This window comes from Castanea sativa, chromosome 1 (genome assembly GCF_040712315.1).
Source record: "Castanea sativa cultivar Marrone di Chiusa Pesio chromosome 1, ASM4071231v1".
Taxonomy (NCBI): Eukaryota; Viridiplantae; Streptophyta; class Magnoliopsida; order Fagales; family Fagaceae; genus Castanea; species Castanea sativa.
Window position 1 is genome coordinate 75,535,188 of NC_134013.1, and position 11,630 is coordinate 75,546,817.

The 11,630-nt window shown below is 31.8% G+C and overlaps 1 long non-coding RNA gene across 3 annotated transcripts; it reads left to right on the plus strand.

The window, feature by feature from the left end:
* Positions 1 to 6,287: 6,287 nt before the first annotated feature.
* Positions 6,288 to 11,385, plus strand: LOC142609459 (uncharacterized). 3 transcript variants are annotated; one of them, XR_012839613.1, is made up of 5 exons: positions 6,288 to 6,537; positions 8,669 to 8,734; positions 9,579 to 9,647; positions 10,340 to 10,498; positions 11,164 to 11,385. It is a non-coding gene; the product is annotated as an uncharacterized LOC142609459 (long non-coding RNA). The 3 variants fall into 3 exon arrangements; XR_012839614.1 differs by having other exon boundaries at positions 8,669 to 8,723; XR_012839612.1 differs by lacking the exon at positions 8,669 to 8,734.
* The last annotated feature ends 245 nt before the right edge of the window (positions 11,386 to 11,630 follow it).

Genomic DNA, 11,630 nt, shown 5'->3' on the forward strand with positions numbered 1-11,630 from the left:
CAACACTAACCCGACATGTTTATTAAACGGGTCAAGATTTCTCAACCCTAACACGACCCATTTATTAAACGGGTCAGTCATGTCGACCTGTTTATCAGATTTTATTAAAATGAAAAATAAAAATTAATGAAAAAACAAACAAATAAATATTTTTAATATAAAATTCAAAACTAACAAGTAACTGCATTAAAAATAATCATTCAAAACTAAAGCATATTCCAATATCACAAATAATCAATCACAATATGTCAAAGAAAATAAATCACAACAACTAATAAGTTTATATACCTAGAGTTTGAAGGGTATATTGGTAAAATGTCATTTAATTAAACGGGTCAGACGGGTCAAACGTGTTCTATGTGTTCAACACTAACCCAACCCGTTTATTAAACGGGTTAGTCGTGTCAACTCGAATATGACACGAACCCATTAAGCCTCAACCCATAACCTGCTAATTTCATGTCGTGTCGTGTCGGGTTCGCGGGTCGTGTCAAATTTTGCCACCCCTAATTAATACCCCCACTTTCTCCAAATTTACTTTCTAAATTCAAGTTTCAAACTTAAACACAAACTAGTGTGTAATGTAACTTATACTTACGCACGTGAATGGTCAATTATAGAGATCCTATTGATGTTAAGCATGGGTTATTAAACATCTAGGAAATTAATTTGACCAAGAGTTACATTATTTGCCCGTTTGGATCCGGATTATTAGAGCTACATTTTGCTTTTTGCGTTTTTTCCTTTTTTTTTTCTTTTTTTTTTTTTTTCGTTTGCTGCGGGGGACAAAACTCGTAGTGCACGTACTGTGCGTGTATTGTGCACGCACTGTTCACGCACTTTTTCAGCAACTTTTTTTTATTAAAAATGGGTTCCGCAGTACTATTCACACATTTAAAATTTATTTTTCTATAGTATTTTCAGTTTTCAGTAATAAGTTCTATCCAAACGGACCCTATATATTCTTAAAAAAAAAAAAAAAAAGAGTTTTGTGTTATAGGGTAATTATGTTCTATAATATATTGTCAAATAAATAATGAGAAATGTATGTTTGTGAAAATATAATAATTTTTTGAATTGTGGGTTCCAGCTAGCTCAACTGGTAAAGTCTTTGATGGTTGAATAAGAGATTTGGGGTTCAATTCCCACTTACACCAAAAATTGATTGATGTCTTGGTCTGATGATAAAGAATTATCTTCAAGAGCAGACGTCATAGGTCGAAAGTCTCTTTTTAAAAAAATAATTTTTTGAATATGTTATCCTAAACATTCATAATAATAACAAATTAACAATATTGATAATAAGACATTTGAATGTACTAAAATGGTTTTTCCTTGCAACTTTCACAATATTATTTTCGTCTAGTTTCTCATTATCATATATACTAATCTCATTCCAGCGCAATGCGCGAGAATATATCATTATTTTGTAATGAAATATAATATATAATTTATTTTCAAAAATATTTGTAAAATCATATATTAGGATTAGTCATTTGTAACAAAGTATTTTTCTCATAAGAGAATTTCATTTAGATGTATTAAAGTATTAATTAAGAAATGTACTTTTCTCATATAACCCTTTACCAAACCAACAAAGAGCAAGGATCTTCACTTATTTATTTTTTATTCTTTATAAAATAAACAATGTCATATTGTTTTTAAGGGAAACAAATGGAAATTTTAAGAAGAAAATAATTGGAAAAGATGAAAGATTGAACTAAGAAGACAATAGTTGAAGAAGATAAAAGGTTGAACAAAGTAAACTTGCAACAAATAAAAGATAACAAATAAAAAAATTAATGATGCTAATGACGTGACACAAAAAGAGCTTTTGTATAATTTATTGCAAAGCTTCCATTATTATATATGGTATAAATAGATATGTATAAACATTGTTTTTGGTTTTTTATTCTTCATTGATTTTAATGTTTAGTTATATATATCTAAATTTATATATATATATATATATATATATATATATATATATATATATATATATATAAAAAGATATATGTAAAGTTAAAACTGACCAAAGCGAAAGGAATGCTAGAAGTTTTGAAGGAGGTGAACACTCTATGTTACAGGTTAAGTCTTTTTTTTTTTTACACACTCTCCTCGATTGGAGTGTGGTCTTTTGTTATTTTTCTTATTCTTCCCTTCCTGTTTTACTTTATCGTTGTAATCTTGGTTATTGATTTATGCCCCCATAGTACATTCCCAATGTACTCGGGTTGGCTGTTTTTCGTTTTTTAATAAAATTTTCGTTACTTATCAACAAAAAAAAAAAAGTAAAGTCAATCTAGTTATATATTTAATATTGTCAAAATAATTAGGAAGAAAAAAAAAATGTCTAATGACGTGGCAGATGAGATAGTACAACAGGAGGCTAGAAACAATAAATATTATGCCTCAATATAAATATATATATCCCTTCTGTAGCCATACTTTTTTTTAATCATTTTATCACACGCATCATGTAATGCATATGCTATGTTACAAGCCACATATGTAGTTGGTCATTGTTATGTTGTTTGCCACAAATTAATAAATTTGATATAGTATTATTTCAGTAATTCAATTTTTTTTTTTTTACAAACACATAAACTTTCAATTTTTTTTATCATATGAAGGATAGCATTAGATGAATCAATAAAAAAGAAGAAGAAGAAAATATTGTATTTTATTATTTAAAATGTCTAATGTGAAGTCATTATAGTCTTCTATTTGACAAACTTAAAAAAAAAAAAAAAAAAAAAAAAAAAAAAAAAAAAAAAAATATTTGCCAACTTAAAAATTTTGAGTACAATCAAGTATCCCTTGCACATAACCACAAATTCTTCATAACCATAATAAGACTCATCATGGTTCCAATGTCCCATCCCCCTTTATTGGCAAACTTGTATGTTCCCATTTCGATACATGGTGGTTACAACGTGCAACAAGGTAAAATTCTATGCTTCCCACATTCAACCCATGCAAAAGCTTATCCATCCCTTTAGGATCTCATTCAAAATACAAAATGACTTCATGAGTATAAGTGGCAATCACATCACCACTTGTAACAATTTCTTCAATCAATTTTTTGTCTTCAATGGTTCTTTATTTAGAAAGTATTTGTATGTTCCCATAATGCGTAACATAAGTGGATTTTTTTGCTTCATAACATAAGAATATTACATTTTTTGCTTTGTCATCTAGGAACATCAAATAGATTTCCATCATTGGTTTCACTTTTACCAGGACCATATAAAATAGAGAGGTGCTACATCCACAACATTTTTACAACATTTTCACAACAAATCGTAGGTGGTTAGTTGTTATTGGTTCAAATTTGAAACTAACACTAAGATTACTTTTTTGCCTCAACAATAACAATCAGTAACATCCTACCACTTAAAATTTGTTGTAAAAATGTTGTGAAAATATTGTGGACATATCATTTTTCTATAAAATAGGAACATCAAATAGATTTTCAGCATCAATTTCACTTCCAGTGCACATCTCGACTTGAGCCCCACCAACCCTTTTTTACAGTATTTTTTTGATCTTCTAGATCATGCTTCATCCATAACTATCTCTAGAAATATATTCAAATTCGATATCGAATCATTAATGCAATATCACCACTAAATCCTCATCATATTCTTAATCACTTGAAAATTTATTGATTGAAAAAATACAAAGATCTAATAGAATTGTGAATAATGTAAAATAGATTTCTAGATACCCTTACATCAAAATTATTGGAAAATGAAAAAAAAAAAAAAAAAAGGGAAAGAAAAAACAAAGTATTGTGAAAATAAAACGATAAAAGCTCTAATAAAAGGTTACATTTGGCTGTCTATATCAGCATATCAACAACTAATCATATAATTTACCATTAATAATAAGAACATAAGTAGTTAAAATAGCTAACCTTCGTTAAGAAAAGAAGTAGTTTAAAATATCTGACTTTGTTGATAATAGAGTTTCGCAATTTTATGGCAATCCCTTCGTAACAAAAAATTACACCATACGCAAACACACGTGGTTATTTTCTTGTAACTAAACAAAAATTAAGCAAAGTCGGAGGAAAGAAAGGAATAAGAAAATCTTAGCAATGCTTGGAACGTGTTTTACAGAGCATAAGCCAAGACCATTAAAAAGTTGTAGAAAAATAAAATTGGAAGGTAAGGAGAACCTCTTCCTAAATAAGATACAGAAGTAACCCTCTGAATTCAAAACCATGCATCATAGATCTCGAGAGATCCCTTTCAAATTCCATAGTATTCATGAAAAAACTAAGAGTGTTTTATATGATGGAATCCCTAAACTGATGTGGTAATATGTACCACTAATTGTGTAAGACTCGAATTTCGGTGTTGCTAGAAGTTTCTGATCTGCACAAAAAATAAAAACTATCTGATTTAGGGAAGTGAATTTGGATTTGGTTGGGGTTCTTATCTGCTCTTCCAAAAGGAACATAAAAGTGATTTGCTAAGAATGGAGACCTAGAACTGGAAGGATAATTATGGTACGATCCTCACATTTGAAACTAAAATTAAGATTTTTTTTTTTTGGGAACAAATAGCACAAAATTGGACTCTGATTGTATATATTATTTACTTAAAAGGACATGTTAACGAGTGCCTTTAGAATAATTGTTAATAAATTATTTTAGAAAATTTTTAACACCACTTTTTGGGAAATATAAAAAAAGGAGTAAAAAATTTAACTTTTATCTTTGCCCATAAATTTTTTTATATATATAAATAGATTATAAACTAATGTCCGTAGGACTTCCATTAACTTTTCCCTTTACTTAATACTTTAGTTAATTTTATCTAGCATTTATTAAGTTATTTAAAGTTTGACCTTTCCCTCCAAAGTCTTGAACTTGATTTTAATTTCTTTGAGAATTTGATTTTTTGTTGGAATTTAAATTATCCTAAACTATTTAATTTGAATGGAATCCTATACTATCTTATTAAAATGAAATGAAATCCATGTTTTCATATTTTTCATGATTTATTTTATCAAAATTAATTGAAATCCTGAAGAGCTAAACATCAAAATAAAGGAAGTTGTACAAAAGAAGAAAGGAAAAAAAGATAAAACTTTCTTTCCAAAGTGGCATGGATCAACATACATTGCCTCTATTCAAGTACAAATCCAAAATGCAAGAACGCATATGAGCACATAGAAGAAAACTGAATTCTTCATTTGAAGGAATATGGTGTATGCCACTACATTATGGTGTACACTTGTTCAAAGTGGAGTACACCTCTCCATCTAGGTGTACATAACTTTGGGCATAAACTCCAAGGGACAAAGAAATTGCAATTCTAATCAGTTTGAACCTTTACATTACATGATTTGTGCAGAGTGGACATGTTCATGCTAAAAGTATATAATAGGAAAATAAAGTGAAGCAACCAACCAAACCATCCGAAGCATGTGATTTCATAAGAAATTATACAATGAAGGAGGAAAGTAAGGGTTATGGAATAGAGCCGTGAACATCCTTCATTAGCATTGTGTTGCGATCAACCGATTGGTCCCTTGGTCAACTGATTCCCCAACTTAATGTAGAAGGCACTACAAGAAATTTGTCCTTTAGCAATGATTTTACTTCTTTAAATATCATCAGTAATGTTATTAGGGATGATATTTGTCTTCTCTAATTGCTGTTGGAAATGCCTCATCAGAAAAGATTTCTAGCATTACCGTCGTCGCTAATATGTTACTATTAGCGACGATATTGTGGTAACTGTCGACGCAAATAACCTAGGAAACTATAAATGGACGAGTCATCATTAATATGAAATTATTACCAACGACAAAGGTCTTCTCCACTAATAGGTAGTATTAATGGCGACATTTTTGTCATCGCAAATAATACATATTAGTGATGATGCAAATGTCGTCACAAATAATAACGCATATTAGCACTACATTTGTGCCGTTGATAATGAGATATTACATTCACTACAAATAACTTGAGCTTTCTCAACATATTTTTATCTACGTTTACTAAATATGTTGATAAAAGCATTAACTTTCTATAGTTGTATGCAACTGTGAAGCTAAAGAAAGGAAATTAGTATACTTATTTCAACAATTGTGATAACTGTTGAGATAAATCTTAAAAATAATGTGGCTCCCTTTTTTTTTTTTATTCCTCACCGTAAAAAAAAAAAAAAAAAAGTAGATAAAAAAATTTAATTGACAAAATTTTATCCACGGGTGGATAAATGTTGATATTGCTAATTATGTTTTTTTTTTCACGGTTTGTAAATGTAGAAAATCAGGAACGTGCTTCCTCTATGAAATTATGTTTTTACTCCGATTCTCACAAACACATACAAAAGCAACTTGTTCTCCCTCTTTGAATTCCCATTTTTTTTCTCAGTAGCATTTGTTCTCCCTCTCTCTCTCTCTCTCTCTCTAATGCTCTCATCTCTCTCTCAAAAAAACCTAAGTCTATTTTCTTTGTAGATCGATTTCTTTTGGTTTCGTCTGCTTGAATTGGAAAATTTCAATTTCAAGGCTTCAGTAAGTGATTTTCTATATCTGTTTTAGTTTTGCAATTCTATTTATGGTTAGATCTTTGATTCCATGCGATTTTTCTTGCTTTCTCATCTATTTGACTATTTTTGGGCTTGTGATCCTGCTTTCTCTTCTATGTGATTGATTATTGGATCTCGATGCTGTTAATTTTTTTTTTTCAATTTTAGAATCTCTGTATTTAGAAGATTTTGAAAATTAGGGTTTACACATAATCAATCCATGGTTATGGTGATGAGGTAATTAGACTTGTTGAGACTAAGATAAACTTGGTGGAATTACTATTTTAACATTTTTTTTTTATATACTAGTAATATAATAGGCAAAAGTACACCATTGTTTTTAGCAGATTTGAGTCTTCTGAGTAGAACAATGATTAGAATTATGGCAAAAAGGAGCATAATAAAGATGATGGATTTGATGAGTATAAGAATGGAAGTGGAGGGGAAAATGCCATGGTGGTGACTATGGCTATGGATTTGGGAATGTAAGTGATGGTGCTTTTGCGTGTGGTTGTTTGTAGTACTAAGACCAGGTGGGCTTACTGGTGCAACTATTTTGTTGACTTCCATGAGCACAAAGAGCAATGCAAGATAGAAAAATGGCAAAGCCAGAGAGAGAGAGAGAGAGAGAGAGATGAGTTTTTCTAAAAGGTGGGTTTCAACTTTGTATTAGATAGATTCATAGATATTTTTATAATAGCTTCAATCACCAATAAGGGTGGACTAGAAAATCGTACCAATAAAATTGCTGCTTGACCCACAGGGAATAGAAAGGCAGTACAATTTTTGGTTGCCTAGTGCCTTTAAATAAAAAGAAATAAAAGAAGAGAGAGGAGGAAATAGATGGGACAAAGAAAAATGGAGTGACTAAACAAACTTGATAATTCTATCCTTGATAGAAATGGCAACGGGTCGGGTTCGGACTTTTTTCCATACTTGAGTCCGACCCGCGGGTTTGCCACCACAACCCGGACCCGGTCCGTTTAATAAACGGGTTTATTATGCGGGGCCCAGACCTGCCCCGCCAGCCCATGCCACTCCAGGCCCAATCTGTGGCCCAATCAAAAAAAAAAACCAAAAGGGCAAGATCATGATCATCAATTTAGATCAGAAACCCAAAATCAAAAACAAACCCTAGGATTATGCTCTTCAATCGGACCAGAGTAGCCACCAAAACTCCAAACACAAACACAAATATTTCAGATTTTTTATTTTCCCTTTCAAAATCACAAACACAAACACAGAAATCATAAAAAAAAAAGTGAAGAACATATCATTGAGAAATAGGAATGGCAACGAACCCAAACCCAACAGGAACCCAAACCAGATTCTTAAAAAAAAAAAAAAAAAAAAAAAAAAAGGGACCCAAACCCCTAACGATCCCAAATCCTAACGAACTCGAACCCAAATAGAAATGGGAAAAAAAAAGAAAAAAAAAAAAAGAGAAGAACGTATTGAAGGCACAGGGGGAGAATGGGAGCGATTAAGGGGGGCGACGGTGAGGCACTAAGGCCGTGAGTGTGGCTGTGCCGGTCTGTGAGAGTGACTGCTTGAGGAGTTAAGGGCTGCGACGGTGAGGCTGTGTTCGTGGTCATGGCCGTGAGAGTGCTGGAGATTTGAGAGAGGGAGGGTGGTGGCTGTGTGATGAGAGTGGGAGAATGAGGTGGGTTCGGGATAAGTTTATCCATATGTGTGTGTGTGTGTGCGCGCGCGCGCGTGTGTATATATATATATATATGAGAATATTTTAGTAATTAGGGTATAACCGGGTCGGGTCCAGATTCGGGCCGGGTTTTTACCAAAACCCGAACCCGATCCGGACTCGCTTCAGGTTTTTTTTTTTTTTTTTAATTTTTAATTTTTTAACTCAAACCCGGCCCTATTCTTTATCGAGCCGGGTAAAATCTAACCCATTAGGGTCGGGCCGGGTAAAATCCAATCCATTAGGGTCAGGTTGGGCCGGGTATTCGTGGGCCGAGTAAAAATTGTCATTCCTAATCCTTGACAATCTTTTGTCTTTGTTATTATGCTATGATGTGTTCAATTTTTGTTCATCATTGCCGTTTTATTTTATAGGCCTGATAAGATGCTTGATACTCCATTGTTTCTTCTAACAGTGTACTGCATTTCTTGGAGGGTGGATCTTTATTGCCAAAGGCACTTGCAAAAAGGGTCTCAACTTTGTGTGGATCTTAATTTGATTTATATTTGATTTTATTTTTTATCTATTTGGCTGTCAAGTGTCAGCATTGATATATCTCCCAATTTACAGTGTCCATGGGATTTGGTTGAGTTGATAAACACAAAGAAGTTGACTTATGAAAATTCATCCAAATCTAGTGCTAGTAATTTAAAAGAAGGGTCTTGAGAATAGTAGTCTGGATAGGTTTCAATTACAGGGGGTTCGGCAAAGGACTAAAACTTACTGCCATTTTGAAATTCTGTTAGTCGCCTAAAACTTACTACTAGTTGAAACCTCTAATAGCTAAAACTTATTTATTTTTTTAAAGTGCAATAATCATATGCATAGTGAATTAAATATTTCATTGTGAAGAGTATACCTGTATTTAATATTAGCCACTACATGGATTTCTATAAATTCCAAATTGTAGAAGCCATCATATTTATCTACAATCATTGCAGAGGTCACCAAGTTATGGATTTCTATAAACTCTAGGCTCCAGATGTTCACTTCCCACATAAAATCCTTTTCGGCAAACTTAATATATAGATTGGTTTTCTAATGTAAAATAGAGGGCTTTGGAGTAAGAAGTCTCCTTTTCTTCATGTCCATGATATGTCTTAGGAAATTTCTTAGCTCAATAGGCTCACAAGAACTTTAGGAGTATCATAACTGATATCAAGTTGTGTCAAAAGAGCTAAGCTCTTATATTATGTGGCTTCATTAAATAAGAATTATTTCCTGTTGTATCCCAAAGCATGTGCTCTAATTTAAAGTATGCTAGACTAGAATTTGGAATATCTGGATTTTGACAGTTAGTTTCTTATGTTTTATTTGTTTTGTAGATCAATGAGGAGGCTCCTAAAATCAATCCAGCATACGCTACTATCTATGTTGGCAACCTTTCCCATGAGGTAATAAGAAATGCATTGAATTTTGGTAATTTCTTAATTCTTGCACATATCGCATTAATGTAGGACAGACTTGTTGTCTTTGTACACTGTTTCTTGACTAATTTGTAACTGTCCCAAATATTGCAGGGACATTTTTTTTTACTTAAAGAAAATCCCAAATATACATGCGTGCTTGTTTACACACACATGAAATTTGAGATAGGCAATGGTACTCTAGGGAATAGTTTTGAAATTTAAGAAATTTCTATATTATTTTATTAAGATTTGGTTAAGTACCATAGTTAAAAGGGAATACAATGGGGTGGGGCCAATTTCTCCTCTCCCATTCCTGTGCCACCCATGTGAGACCCCTTCCAATACTGTTTTGTACTTGTGTTTGGACAAACTTTCTTCTCCATCTCTACTTCACCTAAAATTTGACAGCTCTAACCCCATTCAACCCCAACCCACTCAGAAACTGCAGAGAATGACAGAAACTCACTCTCACTTATATGTCAGATGTTCTGCTTAATTCTATTTGATCTAGGATTTAAGTTCTACCACTTGTTCGTATTGGCAACAAATAAGATCTGAATGTTAGAAAAATTGAATTTTTTGTTAAGATTAATAATCTTACTGAGGTTAACAAATAATAACTTTTTGGTGTATTTGTTTCCATTAACACACACTTATAGTTACTACCTACTTTGTAGGCGTGGACTAATGGGAGGCTAAAGAGTGTTGTACACAGAGCAGTGGTAAACAAAGAGAAGCAAAGGCTCTTCAGAAAGCCAGGTGATGTTCTAGCAACTACAGAAAATTATATTGAAGAACATGGAACAAAGAGAAGCAAAGGCTCTTTAGAAAGCCAGGTGATGTTCTAGCTGCAACAGAAAATTATATTAAAGAACATGGAACAAAAGCATTTGAAATGCTTATAGCCACTAGCAAGTTATGATCAATAACCATGGTGCATTGTTCATTTTGGTCATGTTGTATTTTAAATGTATAATTATTTTTTGGTAACTTACATTTTAAATAATTTATTAACTATGCTTGATTTTTTGTATGAATTTCGGCTTCTGAATGCTTGTAACCTAGGACAGATATTGAATATTGATAAAAGGAAATGATTAAAGGAATTGATTTTAGTAAAATAAAAAGAAAGAGAAGAGAGACATGTTAGGTTGGGGTTGTGGAGTGAACATAGTAAACATTGCCATAAGAGATTTAAGCACTAACATTCTAGTCTATGGGCTCATTGTTGGGTTGTACTTTCTTTGGGCTAGTTATTTAGGTGAAGGGCTTGTTAAAATAAATGGTCCATAGTTTAGTTAATAGGTCCACAAATTAGGCTTACCCATATGTTAAATCACATGCTCTTGCTTCATAATACGTAATTAAAGTTTCTCTAAAGTAAAGGTCTTATATACTAGTTATTGTTCTGTTTCTTTTTTTTTTCTTTTTTTTTTTCTATAATTATAGTGGTTTTTATACAAAATCTAAGTTGTTTTTGTATGCAATTTTCTTATTATAGGTAACTGGAGGTGGTGAGGAACAGCTAGAAAATGTTGGACAAACTTAAGTTATTTTTGTACATATTGCTACATTTGCTTTGGCTAAAACACATGCAAATTGTGTAAATTTGAGGCAATATGTCCAAGATATTTTTTATTTTGTAAATTATATTATAGTAGTAAAATTTTGTAAATTGGTCATTATTAATGTTTATATTTTGAATGTGTTTCTCCAAATTAAATTTTGATCAATGTGAAGGAGCATATCCAAATTTATTTATTTATTTTGAATGAAAAATACATATTTCAATGGTTACAAACCGTTGAAACTTGAAACTTATCTTAAGATACCCTTTATCAATGATTGAGTGCATGTTGATAAAGGTGTAAAACTTTTTTCGACAGCTTCATAGGTCGTAGAAAAATGTTCTCAACACGGTTTTTAATAACAATTCTCTACGGTCACTTCAACCGTCGAAAATACTTT